At 35.8% G+C, this 19,943-nt stretch overlaps 1 pseudogene; it reads left to right on the forward strand.

Moving 5' to 3' along the window:
• LOC100726096 (leucine zipper protein 2-like) overlaps positions 1 to 19,943 on the forward strand; it is a 260,838-nt pseudogene that overhangs the window by 24,354 nt on the left and 216,541 nt on the right.

The raw sequence follows: 19,943 nt of genomic DNA on the forward strand, positions 1-19,943 counted from the left end.
AGATTTATTCTGTGTCATGAATGTTACATTATGCCATGATGTTCCTTATGAGAAGAAGCAGAATTACTAATGGGGTTACAGACTTAAATGTCCACACATCAGACAAGTGTGGCATGCTGATGTGAGGCAGTAGAGGCTGCTGAGATGTGACATCCACTCTAAACCAAGCATAGCAAATGCATCATCAATGCAGCATACTTTGTGCAGGAATCAAGCTTACTGCAATTATGTTATCACCCTTGCTAAGGTTATTTGGTTTCGCCAAAGTTCAAGGTGATTTTCAGCAGCATTTAGGCTCTTTCTAATTCTTGAAATTTCAGGTGAGGTACAAAACTTCATGGAATAGAAAATCTGGGGCCCTCAGACAGAAGAGCAGCTTGTGTTAATGTTGGTCTTGGTGGCCTGCACTGCTGCCGATGTTACACCAATGGGCTCACATTTGTTGAGTGATTCTTTCTGGGCGTTGTGGTGAGCCTTTTATTCACACAATGTCCTATAAGCCCAACCACAAGCCTTCTTGTTAGTTCTATCATTACAGTCATTTTACAGGTGAACCAATTGAGTCTGGGAGGGTTTCTCACCAACCCACTTTATCAGAACTTGTTTACTATCACCTGGCTGAGAATGTTACATGATCTAATTGTTTTTGGCACTGCTAAGACCAGAGCAGGGTTCTGCTTTGTTCTTTTTTATTTTTATTTATCTATCTATGTATCTATTTATTTATTTATTTTTGGTGGGAGTGCCTCTAGCCAGGATTTGTTTGTACATTCATATACACATGCACTAGACTTTTTGTAAAAATAGCTAAACTTTTCCAAGTGATAGCTTTGGTGATAAAACTTAGTACAGGGAGATAATGTTATTAATATTAAAGAAGTAGATTATGAATCATTAAGAGGTTAAAAAATTAAGAGAGTCACAAAAGGATCTGCCTCTGCCTTCCAGGTGCTACCACCTGAAGGTCCTTTCCTCCATGTGTCCAGCATGGGTAGAGAGAGCCAGAAGATCTTCAGGGAGCCGCCACAAGAAGGTTCCTTCCTGTAGGCAGCCAGCAGGAGCAGGGACAAACAGTAAGGTAAGCCCTGTGCACCTATGGGACACCATTGAAGGCCCTTGGTTCTTTTATGCACGCACTAGCAGAATCAGACAAACACACCCCGGTGTGTCTGCCACCATCATGGGAGTCCCATTGTAGACATATAGGCTGAGAGAAGCAGCCCCACCTCCATGCACTCCTGACTATCAGCAAAGCCCCATTGTAGCTGCACAGGTCTAGAAAAGCCTGCTCCACACCCTGCTACTTCCTGTAAATCTGAAATTAGAGGAACACAGAGTACTGTCCCATCCCACTACACTGCCTAGGGCCATCCAATGTGGAAGTTCCTGGGACCCCACAACCAGCATGTTGGTAAGAACCCAAGAGAATGTTAAGGTGAAGGAGCAAAAGGAAACTCAGTCACCCAGCCCACACAGAATAAGTTTGGGAGATAGTCATGGAAGAAAACAGAAGTCACACCTGAAATCTCTAAGAGGATAGCAACTGAAGTAAGAAAACAAATTTGTGAGATTGTATAAGCAGTCAAATCAGAAATAATGTCCCTGGTAAAAGGAGAAATCACAAACATACTGAAAGAATTGTTTAGCAGGTCTAAAGAAGATGTAGACAAAAATGAAGAGCATATGAAAATGATGGAAACCTTGCATGAATGTAGAAAGGAATTACAATGCATGAGATAGCTACAAAGAGAGATGCAGGAAATTAAAAAGTTGGAAAAATTGCGTGAAAGAGACTGAAGATAGATTTTCAAACCTTGAAGACAGGATTGCAACTAGTGATTGTGAAAGGAAAGATCTCTTAAAAATAATATAGAATCAGAAAATAACAATTCAAAGGCTGCAAGATGACACAAAGAAGCATAATTTAAGAGTGATAGGTATCAGTGAAGAAGCAGGGGTCAACACAAATGAAATAAAATGGCTATATACAGAAGTAATAGAAGAAAACTTCCCAAACATGGGAAATGGGTATGACATACAGATAAGTGAGGCATATAGGACTCCAACTAGCCATCCACACCCAGACATATAGTAATCAAGATCCCAGAAGTTCAGTAGAAAAACAGAATATTAAGGGCTGTTAGAGAAGAGACAGATCATCTATAAAGGAAAACCAGTCAGAATCACAGTGAACTTATCAACACAAACCATCAAGTCGAGAAGAGTTTGGAGTGAAGTGTTTACAATACTGAAAGAAAAGAACTTCCAACCCAGATTGATCTACCAAGAAAAACTATCTTTCATAATTGATGGAAAAATAAGATACTTTCATGATAAGGAAAACTGAAGGAATTCATGACTACCAAACGAACCCTATAGAGAATGCTGAAGGATATTCTAGAGAGAGATAAAGATGACCATGGTTCCAGGAACAGCAGCAGAGTTGGATCACCAAACAAAACCAGGCAACTGCATGAAGGGGAAAAGTGGAGGGCCAACAACAGGAGGATATCAGGACAGAGACAAACTGATGTATGCTGGTTGTAACCATTAATGTAAGGCCTCAGGCCAGCAATAAAAAGAAACACAGGGAGAGTGGATCAAGAAACACTGTACACAAGAAACACATTTAACTCAAAAGGAAATTCATGGACTGAAAATCAAAGGAGAGAAAACAATTGCTCTATGTGACAGGAGACCTAAATAAATAAGTAAATAAGTAAACAAGAGTAACTTGCCCATCAACTGCAGAATGGGCAAGAAAAATATGGTTTTCATGAAGTGCAAAGCTACCCAGCTATAAAGTAGAATAATCTCAAGGCTCCTGTAGGTAAATGGACACCTCTGGAGATCATGTTCATGGCCGAAAAAAGTTTAAACTCATCTACTTGAAGCCTAGCATTGGAAACAGAAGGACTTAAAGGGATCCAAAAACAAAATAGTTAATATAAGAGCACAGGGGAAGAAATGCGAGAGAGGGAAAGGTGGAACCTACTTTTAATTTCTTATTGTCTTGTCTTGAACTCTTGCATTGTTTACATATTTTTCTTAGGTTTGGCTTTGTTCTGTTTTGTTTTGTTAGATTTTATGCTGTCAGATGGCAGAGGCAGCTATTTTGAATATAATAGGATATATAATGGTGATCATGGTTTCATATTATATTTTTTGATGTCTTATATTGCTTTCACTTATTTGTTTGATTGGATTTACTGTTTTGTTCGATTTTATTATGTCTGATTGTATGAAGAGCTATTTTGAAGAAAATAAGACATTATGGTAGCCATTGCTGATTTACATTTATCTTGTTTTGAAGTCCTACCATGCATTTGTTCTTCTGTTTTGATTGGTTCTATCATGTTGAGTTTTATTTGATTTTTATTATCGGTGATGGTATAGACAACATTTTTGAGGAAAATGAGATATTATAGTAGCCATTGTTCCTTTCCTGTTATTTGGTTTTGAAATCCTGTAATGCTTTCATTCTTTTGAATGGTTTTATATTATCTTGTTATGTTTGATATTATTGTGTATGAAGGTATGCTCAACTATTTTGAAGAAAAGAGACATTGCGGTAGCCACTGCTGATGACTGGTTGTCTTGTTGTGAAGTGCTTGTATTATTCTGTTCTGATTTATTTTGTTCTGTTCTCTTTTGTTTTATTCTGTTAAAAATAAAAATGTAAAGAAAGAAGCTAACCAGTTTAAGAAAATATTGCCATTTTCAACCAAGGAGACAGAGTTCATATACTTGTATAGTAGTGAGAATGAGCCACAATGTGTATCTATGGGTGGCAATGCTTCTTTTATTGTGCCCATTGAATGAAGAGGCCTTGAAGTTATAAATAAGTCTGTTTTTCCCTTGCTATTATGAACATGCTTGGGCATTGAATGTTGAAGACACAGTGCTAGAGAATTAATCAATTAGAAACACCTGAAGTGAATGGTAATTTTGTCCTACCATCCAGCCTGATGTGACTTTTCCTAACCAGCATGTCCACACCCCAGCATGCTACCCACCAAATTAGCTTTTCAGCCCAAATTAATAAATTGATTTGATTTAACACATTATGTGGCTCACAGATGACTCACACTGTGGGATTCTTACAAAGCATAAGGGCAGAGCAATTTCCTTTAAATAAAGCTTGCATTTAGTATTTGCCTGGGTGACATGGCCCTTTATTACCAGAGTATCTATCTATATACAATTTGTTTGCATAAATTGTTCTATAAATTTCTATAAATTTCTGATTATCTATTTCCTAAGTGTTGGTAGATAGCAATGTACACTGAGAATAATAGCATGATATTGAATCCTCCTTTGCTCTTTTTTCTGTACTAAACTAGAGAAGGAATGAAGTCTCTCTAGGAGGCCTTGCAAAATCATCTTGAAGAGACATCAGAGAAAGCAGAGAAACATCAGGCAACCTTAAGTGTATTTTCCTTTGTCCTTTTGCTCTGGGCCTGGGAAATCTTAATTCTGCTTCATCAGAATTACTCTATGGTTTTTCAATCACAAGGATGTGGAGGAGAAGGAACTTTATGCACTTTTGGTCAGAATCTAAATCAGTGCAGCTGCCATGGAAATCAATGCAGAGGTCTTGACTAATCACCTTCCATTTGGTTCTTATTGGATCCAGCTTTAATGTGATGCTAATGCTGGTAGTAAGAGCAGAGTAGAAGTTCTTTATACACTGTTTTCTTGGATCTTAATAGTTGCATATGTTGTCTTATTATTTTGCTCCTAAAAAATAATAATTCAGAGAGGGAGCATTTCCAGCATACCTCTGCTGGTAGGCAAAGGAAACAAGCACAAACTCAAGCTCATTCCAGTACGTAACATGAACTAAATTCCAAAAGGAATTTCAGCTTCTGAAAGGAATGAGTCAAAAATGTTAGTTAAATGCCCAATTTTGAAAATTATCATGGGCACAGAATTCTCATTTGGGAAGAGGAAGGAGGCAGGATGCCTGAGCTACGGTTTCCTCCTACTTAGCATGCTTGCAGTGAATACTGAGGCTTAAGTATAGAGATTTTAGGATTTCTGACCCCCCCCCACACGAAGTATTCTACTCAGCAGAAAACTCCCTATAGCAGCTCAGCTTAGCATACGTTTCCGAATAACGGGCTCTCCATTAAAATTCTTCATGGAAAATTTGGTTTGTGAATTTGATCAAGTTCTTTAAATTTTGCAATTTCCTTAGTTATCCATTTTAGGGAATTGAATCTCATTAGACATCAAAAATAGTTTTCCTAAATTATATATGGTGTTAGAAGAGAATAGGGATTGAGGTAACATCATTCCACTTGGCTCTGACTGTCATTGTAATTTCATATGTAGTGCTGCTTAGCCAGATGAATATAAGAATATCACTTTATTTCTCAAAATTATACACCATATTGTTTAGTACAAAAGGGAAAATAGCTACATTCGTAATGGAAACTAATAAGAATATGATGAGCAACCATCCATTAAAAATTTCAAAATGTAAACATTTAAATATATAATTCTAAATTTCCTCAAATATGAAATGTAGTATTTGAATAGCCCAATATTTTTAGAATTTTATTATACTAAAATGGCCCTTTCTTCCAAGCTTCAACAAGAATTTTTTTTTTTTTTTTTATCATTATCAACAGTACATTTTTGTAGAGTATATTTACATTTCTTGTGGGTGTTGGAACACACACATATCACATCTGAATTTGTGTTTTGATCCACTTTCCATTCCTTCCCTTCTCCTTGATGCATCTCTTTGTGCCTTTCCTTTTAATTTTTTTTTCTATTGTACATGTGTTCAATGCAGAATGTTTATATTCTTTATATTGAGTTGGTTTTAATTGTAGTTTTTCATCTATTTTCAAATACAGTATCACTATTTTATGCAAGTCTTTTCTAGAAAACAAAAACCTCTTCTTTTAATATGTGTGCATTTGTGATTCCAGAATCAACAAGACCTGAATACACTCCTCATGGTATTACAGGGGAAGAATTTAGATATAAAAGCCCTAAATAAATAAATTCATGAGTATGTCAACAAAATATACATTATGATCAATGAATATAAACATTTACACATGTAAGAAATCATAATGACTGTTTTGGAAAAAATGAGTTTTATGTTTGAACTGAATGTATCCTACAACTCATCCCAGAAAGAGATGACGGCAACTTTTAAAAGAAACTGAAATGACATACATAATATATAATTTATTTCAGAGAAATATATAATTTATTTATTCACATTATTCACATATAATTTACTTCAGAAGAAAAAAGTCACAGAAAGAAAAACAAAAAGTAAAGAGACAGACAACAACAATAAGAAAAACCCCAAAACAATAACAGTGTAGGTTCACAAACAAGACGATAGGAATTTGAAAGTGGTTGTTATACTGCATATTGTTACCTTCAAAAGAATGTCTTATATTTGTAAATACATAGCACACACACACACATATATATATGCAGGTATGTATGCATGCATACACACATGCTCCATTTTTCAAATGCAATTGGAACACCTAGGAGAATAAGAATTTCTTATTAGTAATTCATAGTTTGAAGGTATGAGTTAAACCTCAAATATAATAAGGGGTAATCTTTCTATTTGAAGAGTCTAAGTGAACTAAGATTCAATTAATAGTTACTTAAACTATTTTCATTTTTGTAAATCTTTCACTAATTATTTTCTCTGCTAGAATATTTCTCTGCTATAATACTAACTGAATTTTTATACAGGAAAGAGAATGAAGATATGTTTCGTACATGTGCTAACTCTTCCGGCCGAATCTAATCATTATGTACTACAAATGTACTTAAAGAAAAGATAAAAGGAATTATAATTGTTCTCTGTCAAAAGGGGAGAGATTTTGTATTTCATTCCACAAAGATTGTTGTATTTTACATTTAATTACAGATGGTTCTTATGCTATTCTTGTTTAAATATCAAATTACTATGTCTATTCTCAGAAAAATAAAAAAATGCATTTTCTATAAAAGATGTTGCAAATGACCATCAGAACTGGTTAAATGCATAGTACAATGCTAGGAGGCACCAAGGTAATTTTTCCTCTTCAATTATAAAGATACAAAAGAAGATACATTTCTGAATGAGGATACTGTCCCGAATAAGTACACCATGACACCCTGCACCTGTCTTCATCTAAACCTGTGTTCACATACACTTTATGAAGACAGGAACAACTGTTTTAAATTTGTAAGTATACAGTAGAGCACCAGGTTTTAAAACCCACATGCCTCAGGAAAATCTCTTACAGACAACAGGGAAGCTGAGCTCAGGTGTAACCAGATTAATTACAGATATTAGTGATCACTGGATGCATTTAACTACTCCTGCTAATGTTTATCGCTTAACTTGTCCTAAGTGAGACAATTAGTTGAAGGCAAAAGTTGTCTAATGCTTTCACTTTCATTACAAAGAAAGGATTACTGTTCTTATATCCTTTATTGGAAGTTAAATACATGATATTTCCTGTGTCTAAGAATCATTTCTTGACTATCTGCTAGGAATGCTTATTTCCACAGGAATGTTAAAACTTTCTGGGATTCTAAACCAATAGGATCAAAATGCTAATACTTTATAAATATTCTGAATATAGATTCTGAATATGTAACTTTCACATTCTCAAGTTGTTATATTTGTTTTTAAATTTTAAAGAAATGCATAGATGACACAAGCATATTTTCAGTGTGGTGAATTGTAAAACATGACCAGCTTCTACAGAATAGTACCAATATGAGAGAGCAATTTATAATTAAAATATATAATTATATATTGATACAAGAGATATAATTATATACTGATATAATGAAAGTAGCATCCACTAATCTATGACTTAAAATAAATCTAGAATTTAACAAAATGTTCCAGTGTCAATAAAATGCTTTGCAGAAACGGGTGTGAAATCTATCTACTGGGAGATGGGTAGTCTACAACCATGTCATTTTATATGGCACCGTAGCCTTCCCGTTAACACCTTTTATGATCATCTAACTAGAGCTTTCTACCTAATGTGGCAGTAAGTTCCAGTAATGATTTGGGTTGTTTTCCATATTCTCTTAGCTCAAACTTACTATGGAAATTATTATGGTCAGAATAGTAGGGAAAGTAGTCCTCAAGCTTCTCCTATCCCATATGTACCATTCCACTGGCATCCAGACCATTTGGTTTGGGTTTCCAGTGCCATATGAAGGAAAGACAAGGTCATGAGTCACAAAAGGAAGAGTGTTAGCAGGTGTCAGAAGGGTTCTGATTGGTTTTGGGAAACCAAGGCCCCATGTCAGTTGTGACAAGGCTGTCAGGTGGGACTGGAGATGCTATAGCTCTTGAAGATGTCAGGTGCAGGAATTCCCTGATACTATATAGGTGAATAGTATGTTGTTTGGTTACTTTTCTATTGTTGCTGAAACAAAACACTCAGTACCAAAAATGAAGGAAAGAAAGATTTATTTAACTCACTGTTTGTGGAGGTATCAACCGTAATCAGCTGGCTGCAAAGCAGGGAAGCATGGCAGGAGGGCATCACTTCAAGGCAGCAGAAGACAGCAAAAGCAGCCAGAGAAAAGAATAAGGCTCTCATCCTCCCTTACACTGTCAGCTAAGCAGGCCAACTCCTAGGCATGTGCAGCCTCACACCACCTCTGTGCCCTCCGCTTGCACAAGATGATGACATTTACAGGTACGGATCCTGGCTACCTGCTGAGTCTCTTAGTTAAACTTCTAAATTTCTCAAATTGATACATGTATCAAGCATATCATATATCAAGCATTCTTTATGGACAATTCTGGAAAACATTGGACAAAAAGACTATAGCTATTTAATCAGTGTGAGTCATAGAACATTTTATACATTACTATGTATTGTTCTCTTCATGCTTGAAGTATTTCAGAAATAACACTTTTAAAAATTTTATTTTAAAAAGTAAAACAGATAGACGGATAGAAATGATGTAATACTTCCAAATAAGTAGCAGGAAATTAATACTAGTTAATATACTGCAAATTTCTATTTTATAATTAATTCTTTACAAGGTCTAAGCATAAAAAAAGTGTTATTCTTATCTAATGGAATTTTACTCAGCTATAATAAAGGATAATCTTGAGGATTTTATAGGTACATCTATAGAAGCAAGTCGAGACTCTCCTCATAAATGAAATAAATCGAACTCATATTTATGAATATAATATTGTCTTGCTAGTGCAAAAATAAAAACAAAATTAACATTTTTAAAGAGACCTATATATTTTTCCTTAAGATCAATTTCTTATCCAATGTCTCATTCAGCAGCCCAGAGGTAGCCCATGCTGCAAGGCACTTTTTTCAGTGAAGGACTCTTTCACACAGCAAGCTTCTGAGAGTGAGGATTATGAGTATCCAACTGACTTGGGGTGTAACTGTAAAACACACACTGAAATTCAGAGGCATTTTAAAAGGAAGGTGAATTAGTGTCATTAATGCTCTATTTGGATGGCAAGTTTAGCTCAGTAGTTGCATGTTCACCCTCATGAGGCCCTGGGTTCAATACACACAAAACAACAAAAATTGTATGCATAGGACATGAAGGGTAGGGTTTAGAAATATTGACTCAAATATATTTAGAAAATTAATTTCACCCACATTCTGTTATTTCTTCTAAAAGTATGACTCTCAGAAAATTGAAAAATAGAGAAATTAATGTTCTATCCACTATTTTTTATTACAGTGAACACATCCGAGTATACTGAATGTGTAGGCTATGCAAATTCTAACCCCTGTACACAGACGGCCTTTGCTTTGTAATACCAAGAGCAGATAAGCGGTGTTTATGTGAAACAGTTTGGAAAACTGGCCTAAAGTTACAGATCCTGACAACATACTCAAGAGAAAATGTCAAGTTTTCCTTTCTGCAATGTGCACTGAGTGTTCCAAAATTCAGAGGTGAGGAATAGTACTGTGCAGCTGCATTCAAATCTGGCTACCAGACAGAATTACCTGGAGAATGTTGTAAGAGTAGACTGACTCCCCAAATCTGTCTTTGTTTTTAAAGTATATTTTTTTAAACATGAGGTTTAACCACGTTAAAGAATTAAAGTCATTATAAAGATGATATTTCAATTAAACAGAAATGGTACTACCCCAGGAAGAATATTTTTAAATAATTGGTGAATATATATTTGACTTAAAAAATGTAAGTTTTAGTAAATGACAAATTTAATTCTTTGTTCTTTTACACTGTTTGATAGTAAAGGATGTTCATTTAATATAATAATGAAAAACTTAAAAGACATGGCAATAAATATTCATGGATCTACATAATATTCTCTTAATTTTCAGATTATTTTTTTAAAAACTGAAATGGAAAGAAAGACCAAAATGATCCGAGACCTTCAGAATGAGGTAAGACTTGTGTTTTAGGAAGACACTGTGTGAGCCGAAGAATATGCACATATGAAGGAAGGTATCCATTTGTCACATGTTTAGGGTCTTGATCACGTGTGACTTGATTTTCAGCTGAAGATGAATACAGTGAAAACTTAAGACTAACACTGCTGAAGAGCAGGCTGAGTGTGGTGGCCCACGCTGTAATCCCAGCATTTGGAGGGTGAGGCAGGAGGAGTGCTGAGAGTTCCAGGCCAGCCTGGACTACAGAGAGTTCAAGGCCAGCCTGCACTGCATAGTGAAACATTGTCTCAAAAAGACCTCCCTGATTAAAGAGTGAATAATTTATATTATATTATATTGTATCATATTATGTTATATTATACATACAAATTTCAGCTCATTTTACTATCTGTATTTTCCATAGTCAATATTAAAATTGGTTTTATTTTATAAATGTATTTGTTTACCAAATTACATCTAAATGACTGAAAGGTAAGCCAGCTGGAATTTAGCTATGTGCTAAAAGGAGCCAATCAAGAATGAAAAATCTGTTAATAAGTCCCTCAACTATAGTAGAGATGAATCTAAAGAAGCTGTAATTACTTTTATGGAAATGTTTATTAACATGCATACAGAGAGACATGAAGACACATGTGGGACCATATGAATTCACATGTATGATAATGAGAGTATTAGGTTAATTTTTCTGTATAAAAATATTAGTTGACTTAAACTGTAAGAAGCATTTTAAAAAATATAGAATTAAACAATCTAGGAGTCAATTGAGAAATAAGCGTGCTATAGTTTGTGTCTGGATGCCCCCCCTAAGCCTCATGGGGAATGATTCTAGAGTTTATGAAGCTAGGATCTAAAGTGTTAGATCAGTTCACAGACTGGATGTGCACCACCCTAATCCCAGCCACCTAGACTAGCTATGAAAGAGGCAGAAAGACATGGTAAGGTCCATCATTGCTTTTGCTGTCCTCTGCCACCTATGAACTGTAGTTTTTGCCATGTGCCATTCTGTCAGCTAATTATTGACTAAAACCCCCACAATCTATGAGCTCAATACACCTTTTCTCCATTAACCTTGGGTGTTGGGTATTTGGTCTCAGCAATGAGAGAAAGGTAACTAAAACAAAGATCTTTGAGCATAAAACTACAAATTCTTTATAACAAGCTACCATGGTGACTAAAGTATTTCTCCTTGTCTATGGGTGAACATTTGTATAAAATCTAATTTTCTGTCTACAGAAGGCTAGAATAATTCCAACAACTTCTTAAGGACTAATATTTGCTAAATACAAAGTTTTAAATTAAACATTATTTTTTGCTTTCATAATGTTGCAAAACTGTGAGATAAAAATTGATAATAAAATAATATTAAACTTTGGAAAGAAATCGGATGGTGGACATGTGCCATCCTACTTAATATTTTCAGTTTGAGTCCTGGGTATTAATTCCCAGAAAACTTAGGCTTTTATTGGATCTATATGTGGAGACTGAGGGAGACACACTCTAGAAAACTCACTTGTACTCTGCACAGTAATATTGTGTGGGTAGTGTTATAAAGATCCATTCAAGGATAAGTAAAACAAACAGATACACTGATTAAAGTGCAAAGAGGGGAGGAAAACAGTATACCATACACAGAGTTCTGGGATAGACGTCTTCCAAATGATAACTTTGGAATGATAATGGTGGGGAAGTCTTGAAATAAGAAGTACATTTTGTAAAGTTATTAAATAATATTCTTCAATGCTAATTATTTAGTATTTTTTTCATAAGTAAAAACTTTTTCATATGAAAAAGATGCTTTTACATTAGCGTGTAGGATTCAATGTTGAATATTTATAGTTATTTTGGAAGAAAGAAATTATATCCTCTTAAAGCAAAGGTTATCCAGGACGGAATGCCCTTCAAGCTTCCATTGAGGCAGGCATGGCCGTGTGGTACAGCCCTCAGCAATCAAAGTCATAATCAGAAAGGAGCACTGGTGAATACCCAGAGTGAAGTGAAGAGGAAAGAGGAAAAGAATTAATGAGTGCTTTGCCTGTTTGTTTTTTACAAATAGAATGGAGGAGACTAAAGGGAAGTATTTTATTCATGACTGGTTAGAGCATGGAAGGCACCTTTATTAATCCTACCTTGGTGTCAAAATTGTCACAAAGTCCTAAGCTTCTATATCGGAGGTTGCTACTAATAGAAGCCCAGTGAAACGCAAGCATCTCTGAGTTTCAGTTCCTGGCCTCCAGCGTTCGATTTAAGTTCTCTTATATGGAGCATTGACCTCAAATCTGTTATAGAATAGTGTATTTCTTTGTACCAAATCACTAGATTACCATTGAATTAGTGGTAGAATGATATCAGAAAAGTTTTGAAAGTCATTTGTTTTTTTTTTTCACAATATGTTAAATTCTGAAGCAATCAAATCTTCCTCAAATTTTAGAGGAATCTTTCTCAACACCAGATGTCTCCAAAAGGACAAAATCTTTAGAAAGGGATCCCTTAAGTACCCTGTAATTTTCACTGCACAAACACATCTGACTGATCTACATACACAGAAGATTCTATTAAGAATTTGCTGCCCTAAAATAGATTGCTAAAAAGCTGCATTAGATTTTAATTTTGATGCTACTGTACTTCAGCAGAGGTCAGCCCCTCCAGGTTCTAGGCTAACACTAAATCCCAAGTGTAAGGCTGCAAAGATTGACTGACCATGATGTTAGCTGATAGCCTGAAAATATTAAATTTTGGTTGCATTTTTATTAAAATCTTATTTTTCAATAATGATATGTTTATAATTTATAAGTGGTATTCTCATATCGTAATTTTTCCTCAAACCCACTGTTTTTACTTACAGGATGTTATTTTTTTTTCTACATTTCAGAATTTGTTTTACATTGGCTTAGTAATTTCTGTCTATTGATGTGATCTCTGTAATGCCATTCCTGTTTGAAAACTAAACTGATGCAATAGCATTTTTAAGGAGCTTGCTCGAGGAAACATGAACTGGGCTGCAGCCCAAGTATGGCTCAGGAGCTCCAGCAAGGAAACGAAGGGGCAAGGCTCTGATAGGACAAACAGGGATGCAAAGCAAAACTTAACTGATCACGGTTGTACAGTTCCTTCGTCTGGCCCATCCTTGGAAAGTCCCCAGATCTGTGGCTTCATAAGTTCCATCTGATTCATTAAGGCTACATTCACTTTTGAAATACTGCATAGCCATTTATTAAGAAATAACAGAAAACAGTTTTTGCTTGTATTGGCAGATTTAGCAAGGTTAAGGTCACCGATGAAGCCTAATGGGCTTTGTCTGCTCATTGTCTCTGAGTCCTCCTGACTTTCCCACTCACGATGACACTGTCTCCATTTTGTCAACCTCGTGCCTGATTAGCAGGGTCTCCAGTTCATCTGCTCTGCAGCTCTGATTACCTTTGGTGAAAAAGGGAATTATTATTATTCTTTTTGGCTTTCAATTTTTTCACTGGAAATATGCATTCAATGCAATAGAGAATTTTTCATGCTGTGGAAATAATTATCAAAAATTGGCACCATGTGCATTAAAGGTCAATTTTCTTCCCAAAGCGTCCCAGTGCATGGCATGCAGCATTGACATTCAGGAATCACCACTGAAGAATGTGAAGTACTTGTGGAAAGCATGAGTGTGTTTATCTCAAGAGCGTCCTTGGCTTCCTGGCCATCCTTATCTTGAGAGTGCAATTTTCTTTCATCTGAATCATTCCATCCAGACACTTTAAAGTTATAAAGCTACCTATAATAAAGTCTAATTTGCATTTTTCCAGAGAAAAGTGCAGAGCCAGGATTTTGTGATGTTGAAAATAATTTAAGATGGCATGGAAATCTATTTTAAATTAAATGAATTAAATGCTGGCTGTTGCCTTCCAATTTAGAGATAAAAGTTAATTTTATGTTTGTTCTAATAGAATTGCTTAGATATTATAATATATTATGATTAATAATCAGGAAGCTTCTGACCAAACTGAAGTAGACTGTATAAAACCACACATGCATGTACACATTTTTAAAGCAAAAAAGTCTATATTTTCAGAGGGAGTCAATAACTGATACAAAAAGTCTTAAAGCTCAACAATTACGGATTTAAAGAAAACTCTCCTAAGTTTTAAGAGGAATATCCATTTTAGAACAATTCTTGGGGCTGCAAATCTCTAAATTATTCCATCTTCCTGGCTCAGTGAACACAATGAAGTGAAGAGGTTGGGATATTTCATAATGTGATAGAGGGCTTCGGGGTCATCATTCTGAAAATGGATTCTCCTACCTGCCTGGGGATAAATAGGTGTAACAGCTTGTGTGGAACTTATGCTGAGCTGAGCTTGTGATGTTTCAAATTATTTATCACAACTTTTTCCACTTTGTTACTAGTGCTTTCCCTCTCCTAAGTAGCAATTTCTGAATTAATTTTAAAACATCTTGATTGACAGATTATTTATTGTACAGCCAGGGTGTGCACATGCTGTGGCCTGTCTATGATACCTCTGGCTGCTCTATGGAGGGTTCACCCCTGGGTAGTCGAAAGCCAACTCCATGTGCACATGTCCAAAGACCACAAGTTTATAATAAAAGTGTCAGCTGTGCTACTTGTACCTTCAAAGGCTCTGTAAGACAGTCCTCCTTGTTCTTCAGAACATCTGCAAGAGCTACCTCTGCTATGATCTGGAAGCTGCTCGCCATGCGGTGTGTCACCTGTCAGTCCCCAAGCCCACGTGGCATTTGTCTGTCGCAAGACTGGGGAACTCCCAGGCATCCATGACACCCTTTTGCTTAGGGTTTCACTGGTACAATCTCTTCTCTACTCCTATCTGTACATGACCTTCTCTATTTGTCTCTGTCTCTGTGTGCCATCTATTCTTATTAAGAAGGCATCCTTGGTGAACTGAGGAACACTCTGATCCAGTAAGAACTTGTTTTAACTTAATTATATGTGCGAAAATCCTATTTCCAAATTGTTTCTAATTAAATTTTTATCTTTATTGGTACATGTTTGCAATACATGATGGTTACCTTTCTTGGTGAAAGTTGCTCCGAATTCTGAGGTTCTAAGTGACGTGATTTTGGGGATGATATATTTCAAAGCCTTCTAATATTTGGGTGTGTTTATATTCCCCAAATACAGCATAGTCAGTATTTTAGATAATTAATAAAGGAACAGTTTTTTAAGGTGTAATTCTGAGTATGAAATTATTCTAATACTTGGTTAGAAGCATACACAAAATTTATTGTCCTATGTATTCAATTTTGTGATGAACGTATTACTTAATTTCCAATATTGTCCAGGATTGATCTAAATTATACAGAGACCATGAGTACAATTACATTTTAAGTATTCACAAAAAATGTGACCATTGTAATGTACAGAGTAGCCTGTAATATTATAGAACAATGACTTCTCTACCATAAGCGACATCGTGATAATTGTTATAGTTGTATAAAATAAGGACAGTGCAAAAGAAACTGTAATAAACATTTTAAATACAGTGTCTTAAAAGTACCAATGGGATTTTAGCTTTCTAACAGGTTGTAGCCACAGAAAGCTTCATCTGAGGGGGAGGAGTTTTTTAATGGGAATGAAAGGATTATAATTCATGGCTTTTCCTTCCTACCAAGTTAATTAACCATTAAAAAATGAATATATCCAAATGATTATGGGAGATGAAGAAATTGTTATTTCTTAATGTGGACTAAGCAGTGGACTCGGTGGTCTCTGGATCAGATTTCAGAGCAGCTTACTTGAAAGCGTAGGCTTGAGTGTCCTGAACCAAGGTGACAAGCACCAGTCATGTGAAGTATCGGGACAACCACTCTGATCGATTCAGCCAAAATGTGATATCTAGAAAAGTGCTCTTAGAAGTGCTTCTGTCACATGAAGCTACCTCAGTGCACTTCCTGCTGCACAATGACACATGTAGCTTTTTCACGTAGCTTTTCGGATGTAAACCAGGCACACTGTCCAATGGGAGGTCTACAGTCTATCTTAGGTTCCACTTTATTTAGTATTCTTAAGAGCTAATCCCACCGAATAACTCCCTGCTGTGGAATATTGCGTAGAGAATTGTGTTATATGCGACATTAGAAACAATTTCATTGAAATTTCTCTCTCAGACCCCTAGCTGCATCTGAGTACCTTTATTTAGATCTCCGATGGAAGAAAATCTACTGATCGGGACTGGGGAAGGGTGAATGCTTGGTTTTGTTGTCCTCATGTCTTTTATAAAATAGCATGGTATATGTTTTATGTACCTCACAGTGTTGTTCATTTAGTACGTAAAAATATGGACACGAGACATTTGCTACATATCAAGTGCCAAATCTAAACAATTAACGATACCATAATTATTATTGCTACAATTTTTTCAGGTAAAGTTAATTCATTATTAAGCTAAGCTTGGTAAAGGTAAACATTTGCCTAGAAATACTTCTAAACTATTTCTAGAAATAGAGTTGACCAAAGACCCTTGAATAAAATGGATAAAAATAGCAAGGTAACGAGAAACCCTGTCTCTCACTTCTCTGAAGACTCATTCTGACACTCAAAACTCGCTCTGCACATTGCAAACAAAATTACCAACAGTTACCTACACCACATTCCACCCTTAGAATTAGGTCCCTTTGGGAATCTTTTTGGAAGGCACAAGGCAGAAATTCCTGGTGAAGATTCGAAACTGGCCACAGGCTCTAACAATCAGTATAGCAAAAGAAATGATTAGTTTGACTACCATGTCTCAGTCACATTTCTGCCTTTATGTGTGATGAGATTTAACTCTATTCCAGCAAAATAGATTTGCCACAAGAAACAAGTTTTCATTATGGAATTGTGTCTAGATACCACGTGAATAAGAAAAATATTCACGTCCCAAAATAAGGAAATTCTTTTCTTTCCCCTGACATCAGTATTCATTTCCTCAATAACCCATACCTCACAGAGTATAATCAATATTGTGCTCATTTCTAGTTCCAGGTCAACGATGATGTACTTGCATCATCATGTTTTTATTGGCAATGTCTCTCTGCCTGCATCTCCATCACTTTTCAAATATATCAAGGGTTTCCACTCCTAAGGATGTGATTTAAATTTATATATTCAAACCCTTCATAAATCTGCTGCTGGTAGCTTTTGTCTTAGTACAGGACATAAGGATTGTCTGCATCTCTGTGCCTGCCAGGAAATGGGAGGGCCAGTTGCATGAAATCCTGAGATTTTTTATACCTGTGCAGGTGCTTCTCTGCTCTGATGACCTTCCTCTGTGTGTCTGGGACCTCACATTATTTCCAGAATCAATGGTCCTGCCTAAATTTCATGTTGCAACTGGTCACAGGTTTCTCCCCTCGATGGCATCTTAAGTAGTCTTCTGTGAGACCACAGAGGACACAGGTAAGGGCTAAGAGATTATAACTTCCTAGTGGTGTGAGAAGGTATGTCATGGGGAAATCCATGGAAATGAAGCTGAGTAAAGGCAATGAGTGCTACTTTCATGAGGAATGCATATTGAAATAATTCCAAATAACACTGAAAAAGCTGTGAAAAATTATTACACACACACACACACGCACATGCACACACACACGTGCACACCCATGCATGCCAGTGCACACACCAGCTAATCCTGGACAGGAACTCACTATTTCCAAAATGGGTGATTTTTTTCAAGAGCAAACAAGTAAGTTACTGTGCTATACCCAAGAACAGAAATACTGACTTCAATTTAAGACTCTACAGTATCTAAAATGCACATGCAATGAAAAAAGCTTATGCCTTGTTTAATCTTTATTACAGTAGCTATAATTTCTTGGAATCACAAAATATAACTCATTGATTTATTTAGTCATTTTCTGTCTCTATTTTTGTAGTAAAAGCCCCTTAATATCACATCTAATTTGAATGATGTCTCCCTATTTGATCCTTGTATTTCAGCATCAGGATTTAATAACTATAAGTGCTTTATCTGTGTTAATAATGTGTAAGAATTGAACTCTGTTAATTTGAGGCAAACAGCATTAGTACTTCATAAGTGGCCTCGGTGGCTGTAAAATGTGTTTTCATTTGCCTAGAGCTTTTCTGGGTGCAGAAGGTGTTTAATGTCAAAGTAAGTTGCTCCCTACTAAATATTATTGATGAGCATACTGTAGATAATTTCAGGATATCAGAAAAACTTATATTTAAAATAATTTATCATGCAATCTATATTTATGTTGGTAAAATAAAAGCTTTACAACATTGATTTTATATATATATATATATATATATATATATCTGATGTAAGTAAATTCAATTTTTATATGCTCTAAAGTAGCTGCTGAGATAATTACAAACTATTTAGATTCCTCAGACATATAGAAACTGCCCATGCATGGGAGTAAGAAGTAGATGTCTCTAGAAAGAAGAACTGCGGCAGTCCCTAAGATCTAACCCACCTCTTTTATGTATCTATGCCAGCTCCATATAATACCTCTGACACAACTTTGTGACACTTAAATGTTACTTAAATGTTAATATTAACCCCTACCCCCAAGTTGTTGTGAATTTCAAAGGACATATTGATTACTGAAGAGTGTCATGCTGCCCTTCTCCTTTAATCCTATTATGTGTGAAAATGACTTCATGTTCACAAAATCAACACTACTCCTGGTTGATTCTGTGATGAACTTTTACAGTGAAAATCCTTTAAGCACAATGGAAGATGACACCAACATAGCAGAATCTATGTCTAGGAATCTGTCCAAGCTACTTGATCATTTTAAAAATGATACATGCTTAAATCAAGGATGATGCCATCTAGTTAACAACTGAATATAAATGCGAGTGTCCATATAAGAAAGAAGCAGAGAGTGATTTCATACACACACACACACACACACACACACACACACACACACACACACTAAAAGAGAGGATATGAAGATGTAGAGAATGACTTGAAAATGAGAAGGATAGGACCACAAGCCTAAGGATGCCAGCAGTCCTGAGAAACTGGAGAAGTCAGAGGTCACATCCTCCTCTAGCACATCTAGAGGAAGTGCAGCCTTGCTTACTGCATGGTTTCAGACTAGTGACTTAATGAATTTTACTGGAGGCAGAACAGTAACAGAATTAATGTGTGCTATTTTATTTTTATTTTTTTTGTCTTTTTCGTTTTTATCAGTACCAGAGATCGAACTCACGACTGCCTGCTTGCAAAGCAGGCGCTTATGCCTAAGCTAAATCCCCAGCACCAATATGTGCTATTTTACATCACCTGACTTCTGTTAATTTATTGTGATAGCATTAAGAATCTAAAGAAGTTAGTATGACACGGACAGGGTACCTGTGTTATCATTGGCAATCATGACTTACACATGGCATGTGATGGCCAAGTCCACTTCCTGAAATTAATTTTGAGTCCGAACTGAAGCACTGTCAAGTATTCTATGAGTCCATGTGACAGAATTTACAGCTGATGATAAAAGAGCCTTGTGTTTCATGGCATACTGCTACTGTGTTCTAAGCATGAAGAACAGGAGATCAGCAGTAATGCATAACAG

Source organism: Cavia porcellus, unplaced genomic scaffold (assembly GCF_034190915.1).
Source record: "Cavia porcellus strain 051 isolate PalLab524CR breed Dunkin Hartley unplaced genomic scaffold, mCavPor4.1 scaffold_9, whole genome shotgun sequence".
NCBI classification, from domain to species: domain Eukaryota; kingdom Metazoa; phylum Chordata; class Mammalia; order Rodentia; family Caviidae; genus Cavia; species Cavia porcellus.